The 20137-nt window shown below is 44.4% G+C and overlaps 1 protein-coding gene across 10 annotated transcripts in view; it reads left to right on the forward strand.

The window, feature by feature from the left end:
* The window catches only part of HIVEP3 (HIVEP zinc finger 3), a 656876-nt gene that overhangs the window by 586584 nt on the left and 50155 nt on the right, over positions 1-20137 (forward strand). The gene's annotated exons all lie outside the window — the stretch shown is intronic.

The following is a 20137-nucleotide window of genomic DNA, read 5'->3' on the forward strand; positions in this document are numbered from 1 at the left end:
TCTGGTTTGAGGTGAAAGAGGTAGGCTGACTCTGAATGTCCATTTTCATGAAAGTGGCTTCTCTAGCCAATCAAAGAGTAATAACCCTCCAGTTTCCCCAGTGGCAACTTTTGAATACCTTGAGAAGAGATTTCCAATATCCCAGTTCTGTTTGGAGGACACTATCCTCTCTTCCATGGGATTGTCTAACATTTCTGACTTTGTAAATGTGACAATCCAAATGTCTCAAAATGTAGGTTTCTGGGGAACCCATCTCCTTCATTTCTCTTCCAAAGCTTGGGAGGGCATGTCCACCCAGAAGGGATTTGATAGCATTTTCTCTTAGCCAAGTCCCATGTACATGGTTTTAAGTATGTGTTTATCACGTAAGGCAGAGATTCCCAATCTAGGGTATGGTTACAAAGAGTGTTTGGTAAATAACTATATTGTCCTTTTGAAATTAGTTATTTGTTTTATTTCTTATCGGCCTAAGCATGGGTAAACTCTAGGTCTTATTACCTATAATATTGAATAGGGAATATGGGAAGGTTTCCTGAAAGCCAGATGGTACAGGGTATCCCTGAGCTGGCCCCTGTTTGGACACATAGTACCTGGCACCGTTACTGCCACCCCTTGCCCATCCCAGTATGCATAAGCTACCCTAGGTCAAGATCAGAGGACTGACCTCACAATGACAGACTCATCTCAGTGGATGCTTATTTGTTTACTTTATTAGTATTTATCAAGCGTAAATTCTAGACCCCAGGAGGAAGGGATACAACTCATAACAATGCACTGTGCATCATTGGTACAATCAATCATTCTGATAGAACAAAGAGGGGTAAGAGGGTGAGGTTCAGGAATCAAAGTTCACTCATGTTATGGTCAGAAGGTTACAAACATCTCTTTCTGAGAATGTTCATTCCTTACTTATTTAGACCCAATACTCTTCTTCTCCATTGCTGTTGGGCAGAGTACCCTTGTGTCTTGGCAGAATGATATAATTTTAGCATTCTCCAAGTATGCAACATGACTCTTTACCACAGCATGGCCACATGGTAGCCATCTCTTTTTCTCTATCTTTGTTAGAAGAGTCATATGGGAGATGGTCACCCTTGCTCCAAGTGGCTCAGAGGTACATCCTCTGGGCATCGAGGCTGGAGAATATCCTGAGGGGCAGATGAGATCCCAGCAGGCCTGTATCCCAACCTTCATGTCTCAGCATCTTTAAATTGACAGAAGGCAAGAGAGCTGTTTTTTGGTAGTTGTGGGGCTACCAAGGGAGGATCCTGGCCTGAAGTTCTATATTCTTGTGGATATGACTAGAGATGTCTTTGTTTCTGCCTAGAGAATTCACTCCTCCAGGCTCTTTTTGTCTTTATTTTTCCCTTGACCTCCTTCTCCAAACTCTCCTTCCACAAATCCTGTGATCCTAGCCTTCCCCAGTTCTTTCTGACTTCTCTTCCTCCCCATCTTTGCTAGTTCCTCCACTCCTGCCATAGATACCCTCTAAGGAAGCCCCCTGCTTCTTTTCTAGCCACTCTCCAGGAATCCAGTTCCCTTGGTTTCCCCTCTGCTTCTACCAGTTTTGTTGCCTTCAATGGATCTCTTTCCCAATCTCCATCTTCAGCTCTGATCACTCCCTTGCTTTCTGCTTCCACCTCCCCAGATGGCTATAGAGCATCTCAGTGCAGATGTCCTGCCATCCCAGAAATTTAACACACCCGTATTGAGCTCTATTTAGAAGAAGCAACACAAAGCAATGAAAAGCGTGCTCAGCCTAGAGCCAGGTAACCTGGGTTCAAATCCCAGCCCTGCCATTTTCTAACTGTGTGGCTTGGAGAAAGTCATTTGGTCTCTTTAGCTTTGGTTTCCCTCTTATAGAGTGACGTTAATGATATTAGTCCTTTAGGGGGATACTGTGAAGAAAGTGCTTTGTCAACCTTATAACATGATAGAAATGTGAAATGTTACTCTTCTTTCCTTCCAATTAGCAAGTACACCTTCCAGCTGAAGTTTATGACCTTGTGGTCCTGATTCCATTGTATCATCAGTAGCCCTAACCTCCCCCTTATCTGGACTTTCAACAGAATCTCTTCTGATTTCTTTCCCTGTTATCTCTTTACTCCCCCATCTAGTTAATCCCTGAGTTCTACCACCTCTTCTCAGGTCCTGTCCTGTCCTGTCCTTTTCTTTTTAAATTTATTTATTTATTTTTAGTTTGCAGCGTTCAGTTCCACAAGCTTTTGAGTTCCAAATTTTCTCTCTCTCCCATTCCCTCCCTGCTCCCCAAGATGGCATGTACGTATACATTCACATTGAATATATTTTCACATTAGTCATGTTGCAAAGAAATATTCTATCCAATAGTGTCCTCCTTGTCTTTGTCCATACTTACTCCCTAAGCCATTCACTTCCTCCTCATCTCACAGGGTCTTCTCTTACCAGCCCGTTCTTGATACTGCTGGGCTCATCCTCCTCAACTACAGTGTTTTGCATCTCATTTCTCTGTCATCAAAAATTTATGGGTGGGATTTCTTGTTCCTCAGAAGAAGAAAAAATCTGAAGTCCTCAGCATTATTTTCAAACTTAAAGTCAACTGGGTGACCTCCAAACTTATTTCTAGTAGGACATGACAAGTCAAGCTGTATCCACTTGCATCTTCAATACTGAAGCTGCTCTGTGCCATTCAGTCACCCTCCTTTCTAAACCTGGCATGGAGCAGTGCCCCTTGTCTAAGACTGACCCACTTGAAATGATTTCCTTCACTTTGGCCTCCTTTCACATTCTGTACCTAGATCATATGATTAATTCATACTTTTTGGCACAATGCTTTTTGCAGAGGGGCCCTTGGGTTTGGGAGTACAAGTCACTCAATGAACATTTATTAAAAATTCACTATGTGCCAGACACTGTGCTAGGTATTAGGCATATAAATATAACCAGAAAGAAACATAGTCTCTGCCCTTGGGAGCTCACAATCTAATGGGGGCACACAGCACCTAAAAGGGGAGTTGAAAAGTGTTGGACGTAAGGGAAAAGGATATCAAGTACCTACATGGGATCATATAAGCTAAACCCAGAGAAGGAGTGATGGCAGGTCTGGGGCCCCTCCCCAAAACAGAGGTTGCAGGAAGAACTCACCAATAAGAGAAGGAGCCCGGATAGGGAGAGCGTGCCTGCTTATATGTTCTGTTGCCCCTAATATATTACCATCTCTCCTTGAGGGAAATGGTGGTTCAAGTCTCCTGTTTCTTTGTGTCTTTCCATAGGGCCTGTGACAGGACAGGGCTAAACATCAGGAGCTTTTAGGCCACTAGGGAGTACAATGGATAGAGCAAGCACTGACCCTGAAATCAGGGAAGACCTGAGTTCAAATCCAGTCTCGGCAGCTTACTAGCTGTGTGACCTTGGACAAGTCACTCACCCTCTCTCTATCTTAGTTTCTTCAACTGCAAAATGGGGATGTTAATAACACTTACCTCCCAAAGCTGTTGTAAGGATCAAATAGGAAACATTTGTAAAGCATTTAGCATAGTGCTGGCACATGGGAGACACTGTATAAATGCTAGTTATTCTTATTATTACTTGGTAAATGTTGTTGATTAAGTGTCTAGTTGGTTGAGAGAGACAGTTCATGTTGGTTCTAGAGAAAGTAGTGACCTGTTATAGCCAGTGATAAAGCTTTTGAAAGCCTCCTTGTAAGGGTTGGGAGAAGGCATCCTGTGATAGAAACAAAATGCTCTTCAGCAAACCAAATCATGACCCATTGGCCCACCTCCAGTGCACCACTCCCACACTCTACATGTCAGAAAAGGGCTCATGAGTCAATGTCTGTGATAATGTGACTCCCAAATCCCTGATGTAATCTTAGCCTACGCTAATGCAGAGCTTCCTGGAATAAAGAAATGTTAGCACCATTTCCTTCTGTCCTGCTCACATCTCACCTAGAGTATTGTGTACAGTTGTGGGCACCATGTTTTTAGGAAGGGCACTGGTAAACTGGAAAGTATCCAGAGGACAGAAACCCAATGAGTCCCTTGAGTATGAGAATTGGTTAAGGAACTAGGGAGTTTTAGCCTGAACAAGAGAAAACTCAAGAGGAAATCTGATAACTAGGTAGGTATCTTAAAGACTTCTAAGGGCTGTCAGATGGAAAAAGGCTTCAATGTGTTCTGTTTGGCTCTAGGCAGGGAGGTAGAACCAGGGCAGTGAAGGTGACAAATAGGCCAGCGTAGGCATGATATCAGGACAACTTCCTAACCGTGAGAACTGTCTCTAAGTGGAAGGGCTGCCTTGGGAGGTGGGGATTTTCTAATCATGGGAGGTCTTCAAAGAGAAGCTGGATAACCTTTTGCCAGTCATGTTATGGAAAGTATTCTTATTTAGGTACAGACAAAACTAGATGCTTCCAACTCTAAAAATTCTGTAATTCTCTGCTATCTAATCTGTAAAGGAGCAATATGGCTTTCATTAAACATTGCTCTTAGTCCAGTTGGTCCCTTGTTCCACAGCATCTCAGAAAAGGAAGAGAACTTGAAGTCTCTAAGTATTTAAAAAAACTATTGTGCAGAAGAGCCATGAGGCTTGTACTCCTTGGCCCCAGATGATGGAAGGCAGGATGCAGAAGTCATGAGGAGTCACATTAAGGTCTGATAATCCAAGAAATCAAGATGTGGAATGGGATGCCTTGAGAGGCAGGGGAGGTCCCTCTCATTTTTGTTGGGTGTGCTGTAAAGGGGATTTTTGTTCATATAGAGGTTCACCTAGGGTGTCACTTTCGTCCCTTCCAACAACATGATTCTGTAATTCTGGGTGGGCCCTGCAGAACATGGTACAATAAGGCAGGCCAGTGACAGTTCAACCTGTGGTGAGGCAAGGGGAGAAGGAGAAGAGGAGCCTGCCCTGTACAACTAGGCAAAGTGACTTCTCTAAGACCAAATTTGCAGTGAGGGCTGGCTCTGCTATTTTCTAGATTGTCTACTAGAAATGATGGGGCAAGTCATTTCCCATCTTGGGAGCTCAGATTTCTCATCTGTAAAATGAGGAGGGGGTAGGGAAAGACTAGAAAATCTGTAAGATTTCTTCTAGCTTGAGATAATAAGATCCTATGAAAAACAGAGAAGCATGAGAGGAGAGATGGATGAGAAGTTTCATTCCCTCTCCCTTTTTTCTTTCCAATTAAAGAACAAAGTCTGCCATGTAGAAATCCTTTCCCAACTTAGAACTTCAGCTTACTCCCTCCTTTTCCCACATTGAGACCAGTCTAGATCTGTGGCAACTAGGTTCTTGGCCAAGTCCCACCTTTGAGCTTATCCCAGCTCAAATAGAGATATACAAACTCCCTCAATTATCTCCTCAATTCTAAGGACTTTTCCAGAGTCATTGGTTACTTTGATTACAGGTATTATACTAGCTACCCACCCCCCTACCTCTTCCCTCTAGTTGTTTGTAAAGGTGGGGTCTCAGATAAATATGTCTCAGACAAGAGTCTGTGAGTCAACTCTCATCCTGACTTACCTGTGGCTCTACTAACTCAGGACCAGCCCCTGGGGACCTTCAGCCTGCTACAACAGATGCAGACCAGAGGGCCCCTACACCAAGATCCTGCTCTCCCGAGAATACAAAGACCATGATGGCTCTGTCCTGGAACAAGGCATACTTAACTCACATCACATACGAAGAAGAGACAGGAAACCCACGGCGGCAGGGGTGGTGCCCCACAGGTGACAAGACTCTGCTAAGTTTGCTTTCCCTATAGTGTGGGATTGTAGTACCTTGGAGAACCTCTAGAACCACAAGAGTGATAACCAGCAAAGGGTGGTACCCATCTGCTGGCTTCTGTGGTCAGGTATTGACCTGCTGGACTCTGCTGATAGGTGGAGTGCTTATCCACGGGCAGCTGTGTGGGGCACTCTTGCCATGGCCAAGGGCTTAACAGTGCCCTAAGTGTGTGCCCAATGGCCCTGCCATGTCAACATCTGAAGCTCTGAGAACGGCGGCCTTGGAAAGAGGCAGATGTCAGTACTAAAGCGGATAATAATTCCATACCGACAATGTATTTGACAGTGCCTAATGGCTGTGTTCAAAACAAGAGGACATGGAATTTCAAAACTGAAGAGTTTACATGGCACTTGGTAAAGGTCATTCCTTAGTAAAGATACTCTCCGAAATAAAAACACTGGATTTCAAATATTCTATTTAAGCTGATTTTTTATAATTCCATAATGTCTTTCTTTCTTCTAACTAACTTAAAAGGCTTTCTAGGGTTAGCCTTAAATTCATACATACCTGTATCAGGTGACAGAATGTCAGGGTCCCATGGCCTCTGACTGGCCCAAAGAAGAAGGTACTGTAGAGGACATGAACATTGCTGAAGTTGTAATGCAGGGTTGGCATCACTCTATCCATAGTATATTCTTTCTCTAAGACCTCAAGCATCTTATAGTACAGTCTAGTGCCTAAGACTTTCCCCAGAAATACACATCACAGAAGTCAATTCAAGGAAAGGCCCACACAGATAATGAGGATCCTCAGGGCTGCATTAATCTGCCATGATAGGAGTCACCCAAGTCTCTTGCTTTCCCTTCTGTGGACCTTCTTGACTTTGTATCCAAAATAGAAGAGCCACTTTAGGAATGTCAACTCAGGGGCCTGGGCTATCTCTGCTTTTATAAACTGCCTTAGAGGTAGCCTTAAAGTGAAAGAGACTGGTACCCTCATTACAGCTATTAGCAGTAGCAGCTGACTTCCTGCTCTCATGCCCAAACTGTTCTCTTTTCCTGATTATAGCAACATTCAGTGAACAAAACAATACAAAGGTCTATACAGAATAAGAAAGTGTCATTGATTCCCAAGCTGTGACAGTGGCATTTGGTAGTAGTTTATTGGTATAGATTCTTGGAGACAGCAAAAACAGTCACCAAGTAAAATTTTCTGTTAAGATAAATTCAGAGAAATATGTTGTGTGAATGAATTTCCCTAGGTGGGCCTAAGTCAGGATCCTGGGTGCTTTGGTTAATTGTAAATTATAAGAAACTTTCACATCTCCTCAAAAATCTCCTGACCACTGCAATACCTCTATGGTTACCAGCTGGAAATCCCTTTCACAAGGGATGCTAGGAGATGTAGACTAGGCAGGCAATATGGTGGCCAAACAGAAGTTCCTCCTTCAGAGGCATCTGGGAAATGTAGTCCAAAAAAGCAGAAGGCAGGATGGCGATTAGCTCAAATCTCTTCAAAAGAGACTTTTATGAGGGGTAGTCCAGAGGAGGAAGATCCAAGGTCTACTGGGAAAGCAAATGGAATTTATCAGGAACAACGACAGCAAGTGAGGCTAAAGTGATAGGGAGGGCCCAAATACTGGGGGAACAGTGAGTGAACTACAGAGAATCAGTTCCTAGCAACCCAACTTGGAGCAGAACGTCATTGGGTCTAAAATTTTTAGGCTGTGCTGTTCATCTGGTTGGCTAGTCTTGGTTTTCTGGATCTGTCTGCTCTACCCCTTCTGTAAGATTGTGGCTACACAGCTATGTACCTCCCTGCTCCATGCTCCTTCCTAGTGTCCACTGGAGCTGGAGCCTGGGGAAATGTTACCTATATAGCCCCTAGATCAGTATTGGAAAGTAGAGCTAGAAAGAAGGACATTGGGAAAAGGAAGAGAGAAGGACATAGAACTGTTGTAGCAGAACTGTGGTGGGAAGGAGTGTCATCCTTAGTTACCCTGGAAGTAGGAGGTAAGATTCATACATACCATCTATCCTGAGGTAGCCAGGAGGTGCAGTGGATAGAGAGCTGACTTTGACTGAGGAAGACCCAAGTTCAAATCCAGCCTCAGACTCTTAATTAACTTAATGTGTCCTTCGTAAGTTACCTAACCTCTGTTTGACTTAGTTTCCTCATCTATAAAATAGGAATAAATAACCTACCTCCCAGTGTTGTTGTGTGGGTAAAATGAGATAATAAGTATAAAGCACTTTGCAAACTTAAAGTGGTATAGAAACACCAGCTGTTACTGTTCTTGCTGTTGTAGAAAGCAGCAGACTTTGGACTTGGCAGTCAGTGAATAGGGTAAGGGTAGTTCAGGTATCTTACATAGGCTCATGTCCTCAGTCTGAGTTGAGTCCAGAGGCAAGTCCATGAAGCTGGAAGCCCCTTAGGAAAAATAATCCAGTCCTTTTGGCAGTAGAGAAGGGTGTGGCATGGGGAAGAGTTGGAACTTTCTTCATCAAAATATTCACCGCTATCAAGATGGCAGCATTGGCCTTGTAAGGTGACAGATCTATGATCAAGTCCTCAGAAAAAAGAAGCTCAGAGGATTCCCAAGGAATTTAAAGTATCCTGAAGATACTTTCAATTCAAATAGTCACTGTGGGCACAGACTGGAATGGCACTCTTTCCATGAGACATCGCCCTACTTCAGGGATTGGCTTGACCACCACTGGTTACTTCCCCTGCCCCCACATAACTTAGTTGTACTTTACCTTTTACATTTTCCCTCTGCAAAGATATCCCGTGTCACTGTCTCGAAGGGAGGAGCTGGAGCTACTCAACCTTTCCATAGGTATCCTGAACCCTCCAACAAGGCCAGCTTTCTATCAGTCATGGCAGAATATTTTGGTAGACTATTTTGTGTCCCACTTTCATTTCTTTCCCAATTCTGCCTCTTCTCTCCTTTTCCCCACCCCAGCGTGGAATGTTCCTCCCCTTTACCTCCATCTCATTGAGTCACTAGCTCCCCTAAAGACTTAGCTCAAGTACCACCTCCTCTGGGAATCCTAATCTCCCTAGAGTTCATACATCTAGACCTGAAAGTGAGTTCAACCACCTCTTTTGAGAGATAAGGTAACTGAAGCCCAAAGAGGTTAGTTAAGTGACTTGCCCAAGGTGTTACATGCTTTGATCCTCTTATCAGAGCTGGCCCTCTTTCCCTGGTACCTAGTAGCCCCTACAAGAAGTTCCTTTGCATTGATTTTGTATATATTTGTATCTACTTATTTGCATATATGTCAATTCCCTCCAGTAGAATGTAAGCCCCTGAGGGCAGGAATGGTTTTGTTTTTGTCTTTTTGTATCCACAACACTGAGCCCCCACCTGACACATAATGGGTGCTTAATAAATGCTTTGAATTAAATGGAACTGAAGTGATTTGAGTTACATTGACAGGCAGTTGTATCCCCTGCTACGGGTAGAGTTACCTATGGAGACCTCCCAAGTCTAGGGGCTGGTTGTCTCCTGCCGATAAGGACTTGAGGGGCAGTTAGCTTAGCCCCAGAGTTACCGCAGCAGGACCTCCGGGAGGCCAGGGTACAGTCAGGCGGCTGACCAGTTCTCATTTTGGAGGAAAGCTTGCAGGGGTGGCCCCTCCCTGGGGCCTCCAGCTTCCTGGTGGAAGTCTGCTCATCAGTTCTGCTTTCTGAGTAAGGGTTTGACTTTCAGGTTGAACTGGCTAAATAACTGGACCCACCAGGCTGACAGGGGCTTAGTTCATCTGGAGATTGAAGATACTTTCAATTCAAATAGTCACTGTGGGCACAGACTGGAATGGCACTCTTTCCATGAGACATCGCCCTACTTCAGGGATTGGCTTGATCACCACTGGTTACTTCCCCCGCCCCCACATAACTTAGTTGTACTTTACCTTTTACATTTTCCCTCTGCAAAGATATCCCGTGTCACTGTCTCGAAGTATTAGTTCCCAAGAAGAGCAAGCATTAGGTCTGGGGTGTGCTGAGAGAGACAGTTGTGAACCTCCTTTTAAAATTTTGGCACTATGTATTGGGCAGCATCTAGCCACTTGGCAAGTCAGAAGGCTAAGGCAGGTGGGGTGGGTCTCTAGCATGCCGATGAGCAGAGCTCTAGGGGCCCATTATCTGGTCATGAACCCCTAAAAGACTATCGGCTCCAGGTATCACTACAGACTTTTTTGTATTCTTGGGAAATTTGTTGTCATCCCTTCAAGATTCCCTACCATATTTGCTTTCTGGGAATCCATCCTGGCTCCCTACCTACATCAGATGCCTGAGAAAATTCTACTTCATAACAGTGATACTTGTTAAACTTATCATGGAGGTGTGGTGCTCACAAAGATGAGCCCAGACCACAGAGATTCATGGGGTATGTGCTCAAGATCTTGAGAGTAGGCTAAGCTGTCATCCAAGTAGATGGTACCACCACGGAGCTAAGACCATGAAAGGTCATGCACTTCTTTTGTGGAGGTGGGCGGGAAGCATACTGGACCCAAAGACTGGTCTTTTGTTGGGGTTGGGGACCCCTCCCCCAGTAGAATGTAAGAATGCTATATGCAAGAGTCCAGTAGAATGCAAGCTTCTTAAAGGTAGAGACTGTTTGGTTTTTGTCCTGGTGACCTTAATGTTTTGCACATAGTAGATGGTTAATAAAGAGAAAGGAAGATAGAATGCTGAGTTCATGGAATAGCAACTTTAGCTGGAAATTAGTGTTTAATGTAGGTAATTTGCAATAAACTTAGACAGAAAGACAGAAAGAAAGGTAGGCTTTCTGATTCAGTCAAGTCAAGCCTACAAGCTTTCATTAAGCCCTTTCTGTGTGCAGGGTGCTGTGTAAAGCCCTGGGGTTACAAGTAAAGGCAAAAATCTGTGCCTGCCCTCAAGGAGTTCCCAATCTAACTGGAGATAACATGCATGTAACTACAGACATAAGATACAGACACAATAAACTCAAGATAACTGAAGGCACTAAGGTTGAGGACCAGGCTAGACTTCTAACAGAAGGTGGGACTTTTAGCTGAGACTTGAAGGAAGCCAGGAGGTAGAGAGGACAGAAAGCATTCCAAGCCTGGGGGACATCTAGGGAAATTCCTGGAACTTGGGATGGAGAGCAGTGTGGCTGGATCAAAGAATATATGGCAGGGAATGAAATATGAGAAGGGAAAGGTAGGAAGGAGCCAGGATATGAAAGACCTTAAAAGTCAAATGGAGAATTTTATATTTGATCCTAGTGATGACAGGGAGTAACTAGAGTTTACTGAATGATCTCCACACTCAGAACATGTGGTAATTGGTGACTGGAGGGAAGGAAGGGTCCAAGATTAAAGGCAAATTTCAATGGTCAGTCCCAAGTGGAGACGAGGGTCATGTGGTTGTCCCTTTGGGATGCCATGTTTTCACACTTCCTTGTGCCTTGACACTTATCTCTTGACTAAATAGCTCATGGTAAAGTGGCCCATGCTTCTCACAATATAAACTGAGGCTCTTAGCCAAGAAGCAAGGGGAGTTCAGACTGGGGTCAGTGTCCTGTTATAGCTAGCTGATGTAGGCAGCTACATCTACCCCTGGTCAGATCTCTAGCTACTCCTCAAGCCTTCAACATTTCTGTATGAGGGTAAGCCAGCCAGTTGTGTCTAGCTGGGCTGGTTCATCCTTGGCCAGGGCCAACAATCCCTCCATAAATTGATCCCTGAATGCCATCTCTTTCCAAGGAAGATTCTGGCCAAGGGTTTATAAACTGCTGGCAAGATTGATAACCAAACCTTGATTGAAATGGAGTTTCTTGGTGTGCAGTTCATGGTTTCAAGTGTCAAAGATTCTCTTGACCTGAAAGATTACCTCATAATCACACAGCTGCCACTCAGTTTCCTGTCTACGGGATGTAGGCCAGAGCCACAATAACACAAACCCTACCTTAGCTCAGTGAGTAGTTCTAAGGCTCAGGTTCCAGAGAGAGCCATGTCTGGGTCAAGAAGCCAGGCAACTCATCTTCCTGAATGTCCTGGACAGGGAAGGGCCCTAATGGGACAGGCTGTACATAGCTCCAGGTGCCTACTCTCAAAACTACCCATTTTTGTCTTTGAAGGTTGTTACCCAGCCCTGCAAAGTTATATTCTTAGGTTGGAGCTGACCCACTTGGGCCTTCAGGGCTACATTCCTCTTGAATTTGACTATAAGAAAGTCTTTGGTGGACACAGGAAGGATAAGGGAAAAGAGAGGGAAGGAGCAAGCATTTATGAAGTGCCTCCCATAAGCCAAGCTCTGTTCTAAGTACTTTAAATATCTCATTTGAACCTTACAACAACCTTGTGAGGTAGTTGCTATTATTATTCCCATTTTATAGTTGAAAAAATTGAGGTAGGCAGAGATTAAGTGACTTGCCCAGGGTCACATGACTAGTAAGTATCTAAGATTAGACTTGAACTCACGTCTTCCTGACTCCAGTGACCCCATACGCTGCCGCAGATTCCTCTATTTCTTCTTTCTTCTCCTTCTTCTCCTTCTCCTCCTTCTCTTCCTTCTCTTCCTCTTCCTCCTTTTTCTTCTTCTTCTTCTTCTTCTTCTTCTTCTTCTTCTTCTTCTTCTTCTTCTTCATCAGGATTAAGTGACATACCCGAAGTCACACACTTAATAAGTGTCTGAGGCCCAGATTGGCCAACTCCAGGGCTGGTGCTCTATCCACTGAGCCACCTAGCTGCCTCTCCTCTATTCCTTCTTGAAGAAAGATAAAGAGAATGATTCCATCCTATCCTGGTCACTAGAAAAACATGACCACTAACAAGAAAAAGGAACTGAATGCTGTAATCCATATAGACAAGATGACATCCTATCCTATGAAACTCTTCCCTATCTGTGAAATGAAGGGATTGAATTCAGTGGCATCTGAGGCCCTTCTCACAGAGATGGCTGTGCAGATGAAAGAGAGAAATTGGGACAAGTGGGTTCTGGAAATAGGATGAATGTGAGTGATGTCCAACTAAATGTAGATATCTAGGAAGTCCATTCTCTGGGGGAGGACATTGGAGCAGTTAAGATACAGAGATTTGGGCTTCAATCAAAGTCAGATTTTAGTTTGGTGTGCAGAAAAGTTTTATGATAATTAGTGCTATCCCAAAGTGAAATGGGTTTTCTCAACAAGTAGATGATTCCCACCCAGTAGAGTTCTTCACATGAAGCCTAGATGGTTGCTCTTTGGAGATATTGTAGGGAGGAAATTCTTGTTCATGCACAGGTTGGATTTGATGTTCTCTGAGAACGTGGTATAAATACTCTACCATGGAGTCTTGGAACATATATTGGATGACCACTTGTTGAGGATGCCATAGTTCAGATCTCTTTTTTTGTAAATGGGTTGGACAAGGTGATTTCTGAGGTCCCTTCCAACTCTCAAATTTTGTGATTTTGTTTCTATAAATTCTATCTCCCTCCAGTTCCCTCCCATAAGCCTCTGGGGCCAGGCAGGACAAGTCTGATTCCTTTCCCATGTAACAAACCTTCAAAACCTTGGAGAGAGCTATTATATTGCATCTGCCCAACCCTCTACCCCTGATCTTAACTCTGACCTGACCTTCTGTAAGATAATTATATCTAGTTCTTTCTTCCTGTGCCACGGTCTCTAGTGTTTTCAGTATTCCTGTTGCCATCTTGTGACAGTTTCTCAGTATCCCTCTTAATCCCTCAGTATCCCCAGAATTGAACCTAGTAGTTCCCTAGCTATGGACTGATCAGAGCAGAGGGCAGCTGAATCATTACAGTCCTTGCTCTGGACACTGTCTTCCTATCGAGGCCACCTAAGATCACATGAGCATTTTGGGCTCTCTTCTCTGTCCATTCTAGGAAGAATGGAATTTTTCTAGTATTGGAAATATACAGATGCACAGAGAAGCCATATTTTAAATGCATCTGTGCCCCACTCTGTGGCACTCAAAGTGGTTTTCCTTCTATTTGTTCATCCCAGATGTGGAATGGAAAGAACCAGATGAAATGGCTGCTTGCCAGAAGAGTTGGCCCAGGCCAATGGAGGGACCTCCCTGTTAAAACTGTCTGCTAAGCCAGAATCGATATCCAGTTTCTTGAGTCACCTAACTTGTAAATAATCTGTTCCTTCATCATAGTATCATAGATTGAGAGCTGGAAGGGACCCAAATGACCATCTGGTCCAATTCTCCCATTTTATAGATGAGGATAAAAGATTCTACACAGAAGAAGTTACCTGTCTAAAGTCACATGGATACTAAGTATTCGATCAAGGACTTCAAACCTGAATCCCCTCTAACTCCATACCAGGGCCCTTCTCACAATCCTTGTCTGAGATTTACTTTGAGGGAGGGCATAAAAAAAAACACCAAAAGCTGTTTCCAAGGTGAGGAGAGGAAGCTCTTGAAACATTAGCTGGGAGGAGAGGAAGAGGCCAGATAGGGGGGCTGCCTCTCCACCACCTCTCCAATCCCCCTTCCCTTCCAGGTAACTAAGGACAACAGTGGCTAAAGCCAACACAGTGTAGTAGGAAAAGTCCTTGGACACCTGGAGAGGAATTTTGGCTCTGCCGTTCATTCTCAAATCATACTACCTCACTAGCCTCAGTTTCCTTAGGACTTTCTGAGCTCAGGATCCAGTTCTAACAGAGGATTTGGGTTTTGATTTTATAACCCATGGTCACCAACTTCCTGTCTTGGCTACACCAGAGACCTTGAGTATATACACAGTTTGTGGAGTGAGGAAGGGAGAGTCATGACACTCTTGGGCCAGTTACATCTGGCTTCCTTCAAGTTGGAGTAAATGGCCATTCTTCTTGTCCTCTTTGCTGTAGAAAGCTCGCGAAGCCCAGAGCCTCAGATGTATATGTGGGGAATCAGGGAGAGGAGGGGTGACTGCTGAGAGCAGGAGTTTGTATTTTTTGCTCCCCACCAACCACACTTTGTGCACTGGCAGAGTCCTAGAGTTGGAACACCTGGCTTCAGGTGATATTCACTAACCATAGGAATCTCTGAGTCTCACTTTTCTCAACTGTCAAATGGGGGAACAGAGTCCTTCAATGGCAGAGCTGTGATAAAGGAAGACTCTAGGAGACAGGCCTGGTTAATAATTGTTATTGTTCTGTGTGTAGTTTCATCTCTGCAACCTTCTAGAGTCAGCACCGCTAGATACTTGAGTTCTCTGTGGCTTGAGATTGTGGCCAACCCATGACCCCCCCTTAACCCCCCACTTCTCACCTTCCTGTTTGGTTTCCTCTGCCAGTAGTGCTTGAGCAAGCCGGTGACAGATGGCCGGGTTGTCAGCGCTCCCACACCCTCCAAGTCAAGCCGGATTTCAGTCTTGAAAGCAGAAAGTTGTGGTCTCCCCCAGGGTTCCCCGGGGCCAGGCAGATCTGGGAGGGAGGTGAAGGGAAGGGGGGTGGCAGGAGCCTGGCTCAGCCCACATACTCTTCTTTCTAGTACAAATAATTAGAAACCTGGACCTGATTCAAGCTTTTGGTCTCTGTAGGAAGAGAGTGAAATACAGAGAGACTCAGGATTCCAGGGCCTGTCCACAGACACGCCTGATGTGTTACAGCGGAAGGGCTGGCCTTGCTGTGTCTGTCTCTGCCTCTGACTCTGTGCGGGTCAGCCTGGCCAACCGAGACAGAGAGAGAGAGAGAGAGAGAGAGAGAGAGAGAGAGAGAGAGAGAGAGAGAGAGAGAGAGAGAGAGAGAGAGAATGTTCCCTTCCAATGGGAAAGGGGAGGGGGGACTTGGACCACTTAGTAAAAAGAGGAGCCCGTTGTCAGCAACAGGCTGGCTCTGACCTTAACCCCTTGGAGCCCTGGCCCAGCCAGCTGGGCCCACCTGCCTCCTTCTGTGGGGTCCAGCTACTTACACTCGGAGAGCACCCAGTCTGAGCCCAGGCAGGAAGCCCAGCTGGAGCTGCTGCCTTGGACAGCCAGGTCCTCAGCCATTTACTTGACTTTCAGACCCTTTGAGCCCCCAAGTTCTATTCAGTTTGATAAGTGTTTATGAAATGCCTGCTGTGTGCCAGGCACTATGCTAGGTGCTGGGGGTATAAACTGTGTGTGTTCATCCTTCATTGCCAAAGAAGACCATGCCATCAGAGAAATAATGACATGACTTGCACTTGACTTTGTTTTGAGGGAGGGAGGGCTGTGCAGGTCACCAGCCTCACTTCTCCTCCAGAGCCATCTGAACCCAGAGACCAGATATTCATCAGGATGACTAGAGATGACCCAGAATGAGGCAATTGGGGTTAAGTGACTTGCCCAAGGTCACATAGCTAGTGAGTTGTCAAGTATCTGAGGTGAGATTTGAACTCAGGTCCTCCTGACTCCTGCACTGGTGGAGTCCACTGCACCACCTAACTGGGGGTATAAACACAAGAAAGGAAATAGCCCCTACCCTCAGGGGGCTTACATGCTCCTGGGAAGAAACAGCATGTATATGGATGAATAAATACCAAATATAAGAACTGAGATTTGGCCTGTGAGTTTTATCGACATACCACTGGATGAGGAAACTCCTCACAATACACATTGCCCCTTTCTCTGCACTTAAAATCTTAGGGAGTTACCTGGAGCCTTGAGAAGTCACATGACTTGCCCAGCTAATATGAGTTAGCAGCAGGACTTGAACCTGGGTCTTACTGGCTCTGAGGCCAGCTTGCTATCCATTTCAACACACTATCTCTCTATACCAAATATTTACAACATAAATACAGCATAAAGGATTCGAGCATATAACAGGGCTGTGATTAAAAGAATATTGATTTCAAGTTGGAAAATATGAGCTTAAATCCTGCCTCTAACATTCACTATCTGTGTTGCTTTGGGCAAGTCACTGTACTTCCTCATTTGTAAAACTGAGAGAATAGTCTTCATTCTTGAGAATCAGCATACCACTCTGTAGGTTTAGAGACTTGGCCTTAATACGCCTAAGCAAAGAAAGGTCCATGCCCAAAGTGAGGAGAGGAAGGGGTCAGGGCTGGCTCTTTTCTCTTTCACACATGAGACTAAACCACCACTCCATAGGGTGGAAGACTGTGGCCTCAAAAGGCCTAAGAGCTCATGCACAAAATAGCTTTACTTATGCTACTTAGTGTTCTTTTCTAGAACACCCTCTTCCCACCTCACCCTTTCTACCAATCCAAAACTTTCCCATCCTTCAAGACTAAGTCACCTCTTCCAAGTAGCCTGCTTTGACTTCTCCAGCCCAGACTACTCTTTCCCCTCTCTAAATTCCTGGTATACTTGCAGCATATAGTAAGGTTATATGGAGCAGCTTGGCCTAGCGTTATTAGCTAACTGGATAGGGGGCCAGCATTGGAATCAATGAGGCCTGAATTAAAGCCTTCTTCTGATGCCAAGATTAAAAATTGTAGAAGAGTTAATCCATCTGTATTGATAGCAGAAGTTTCCTCACCAGAGTTCCTCAAACTGATGTAATCACAAATCCAAATCCCTCTCCCCATTCCCCCCCACCAAAAAATCTAATCCCTCAGGGTTGTTGGGAAGGAAAGCACTTAGCAACCTTCAAAAATGGGAGCCAGTGGTAGAAAACAGGACCTTTGCCTGGGACCTTCATTCCCAGTTTTCCTCCTCCTCGTAGGGAGGTCAGCAGCTTCAGAGAAGTCATCAAAATTGAGAGCTGAACCAAAGACCCCTAGATTTGGTCATTAACCTTCTCAACCTCAGAGAGAACAATTCCCCCTCCTTCATGCCTTCATTCATTCATCTTTACACAGTTCCTTCTTTCTAGATTACAATACAGAACCCCAACCACTTATTAAGCACCTAGTGCTTAGGAACTGAAAGAGATATAAAATGTAGAGGATATTGCCTTCATGGAGCTCACAGTCTAGTAGGGGGATGGGAACCCACACAAGTAAATAGAATATACAATATTCTGTACAACCACATAAGTAAATGAAATATACGGCATCACATAAGTGAGTTCAATAAGAGCAAATTTAGGGCTAAGTATGAGATTTTAATTTTAAAACGTTTTATTGATATATTTTGTTCTTAATGTCAGTTTTATTTCCTAATCTCTCTCCCATCCGCTTCCTAGAAAACCATCCTGTATGACAAAGAGTAAAAAATGAGGAAAAAACACTAGCCAACACATGCAGTACATTTTGCAGTGTTCCATACCCATAATCCCCCACCTCTGCAAAGAAGGGAGAGAAGTACATTTTCATCTCTTCTTGGAAGCCAAACTTGGTCATTACAATTTCATAGCATTCAGTTTGATTCTATTTTGTTGTTCTTTTCAGTTACATTGTTGCAGTTATTTGCAAATATTGTTTTCCTGGTTCTGCTGACTTCACTTTGTATCAGTGCATATAAATCTTTCCATGCTTCTCTGTATTCTTCAGCTATATGAGATTTTCAGGTGAATGCGGGATGGCCACTTGTCATCGATATTGTAGATGGGATTCCTGCTCAGGTATGAGTTGGACTAGATGCCCTTTGAGGGCCTATCCAACACTGTGATTCTGTGAATTGAATTGAAGTGTTTGACCTCCTTGGACTCCAGACCATTTGCCTGCCTAGACCCACATTACTTGCTTGCTCCTTTATGCCTTTGTCTCCCTCTCTGGATCTCTGGCCTGCCTAACCTGAGGTTTTCACCATCCTCCTTTCTGTGTGTATAAACTCCCAGGCCTGACCTCAGCCCTTGGCCTTTTACCACCTGAGCCTCAGCCTGGTAGTCATTATTCATTCTCATTACTCACTGTGCTCCCACTCTGTGCCAAGAAAGCCTTGGATTTGTTACAACATCAGATAAAAAGAAGTATAAGATCCCTGCCTGTATGAAGAAAGATATTGATCCACCAGAATCTAAATCAAGGCAGAATGTAATAGATGCCATGAGGGAAGTGCTGTTATGATATCCTGGAATATAAGAGAGAGAGAGAGAGAGAGAGAGAGAGAGAGAGAGAGAGAGGGAGAGAGGGAGAGAGGGAGAGAGGGAGAAGGCAGCAGGAGGAAGAGGAAGAGGAGGAAAAGGAGATGGGGGAAGGCAGGGAGAGGGAGAGGGAGAGAGATCTCCTAGCTGTAGAGATCAGGGAAGGCTTCCTGTAAGAGATGGCATTTGTTCTGGGTCTTAAAGAATAAATAAGATTGTGATAGCCAGAGGTGACTATGGGGACTTTGCAGACAGAGAGAACAGTGGGAGCAAAAGTTTAGAGGTAGATAAAGAACAAAATGTGTTTAGAGAACAACAAATTCCCATTTGGGTTTGACTGGACCCATGATTTCTATAAAAGTGCAAAGGGACATTAGGTTGAAAATGTAGGTTGGAGATTCCAGAATGCCAGGTTAAGGAATTTGATCTTTATCCTGTAAGTAATGGGGATGCATTGAAGGCTTTTGAATAGGAAAGTGGCATCAGAGATGAACATTTTGAAGATTAACCAACTGGCACGTGAAGGCTATGTTAGAGTAAAGACTGGAGGCATGAGGACCAGTGGGAAGGCTCTTACCTCCAAGATAAGGCAATTAGGAGGGTCTATGTGGGTGGTACCAAGAGCCTGAAGCAGTTTAGTAGTCAAGGGTATAGGGAGAGATATGTAAGAAAGGCTGTGCTCTCACCTTCCAAGTCCCAGGGCATTATCCCTCTTTTCACAGGGGTTTCATTATTTGTCTCACAGTATTCCTCTATACCCCAACCTCTGCTCTCATATTCAGGGGCTTCAGGATACACAATGATGTCCCCTCAAACATCCCCTCCTCCCAGTTGAATGTCCTTAGCATACATAACCTCCATCTTCTATTTCAACCACACACATAGGAAGAAAGAAAACAAGCATTTACAAGTACCCACCATGTGCCAGACACTATACTAGGTATTTTATACATATTATATTATTTAATCCTCATAACCACCCTGCGATGGAGGTGCTTTTATTATCCCCATTTTACAGTTGAGGAAACCAAGGCAGGCAGAGATTAAATAACTTGCTCAGATCACACAGCTAGTAAATGTCTGGGGTCACGTTTGAACTCGGGTCTTCCTGTCTCTAGGTATGGTAGTCTATCCACTGCATTACCAGCTGTCTCAAGGCATCTTGCCTTTGATCTCACTATTATCCATAACAGGTATGATTCAGCATTTGGAAATTTCTATCTTCACAATGTCCTATCCTTGTACCTCACTTCTAAATCTCTTGCTCAACTTCACCAACTTGTCTCCAAGGACATTTAACTGAAAGAAAGAGGCATGTACTGAGACTGAAGATAACAAGTGGATTGAACCAAGGATAATGATTTCATCAGCGTAGGGCACACCAGGGGAGAAATCTCCCTCCACCAAGGCAGATCAGCTGTCATTGAGGCTAAGCTGCCCAGGCCAAGGACAGATGACATGGATTGCCCACGGTCAGAGAATGAATTTGAACCTGCTTCTTCTGACTTACTGGTG

The sequence above is a fragment of the Notamacropus eugenii genome, chromosome 5, assembly GCF_028372415.1.
Source record: "Notamacropus eugenii isolate mMacEug1 chromosome 5, mMacEug1.pri_v2, whole genome shotgun sequence".
Classification (NCBI taxonomy): domain Eukaryota; kingdom Metazoa; phylum Chordata; class Mammalia; order Diprotodontia; family Macropodidae; genus Notamacropus; species Notamacropus eugenii.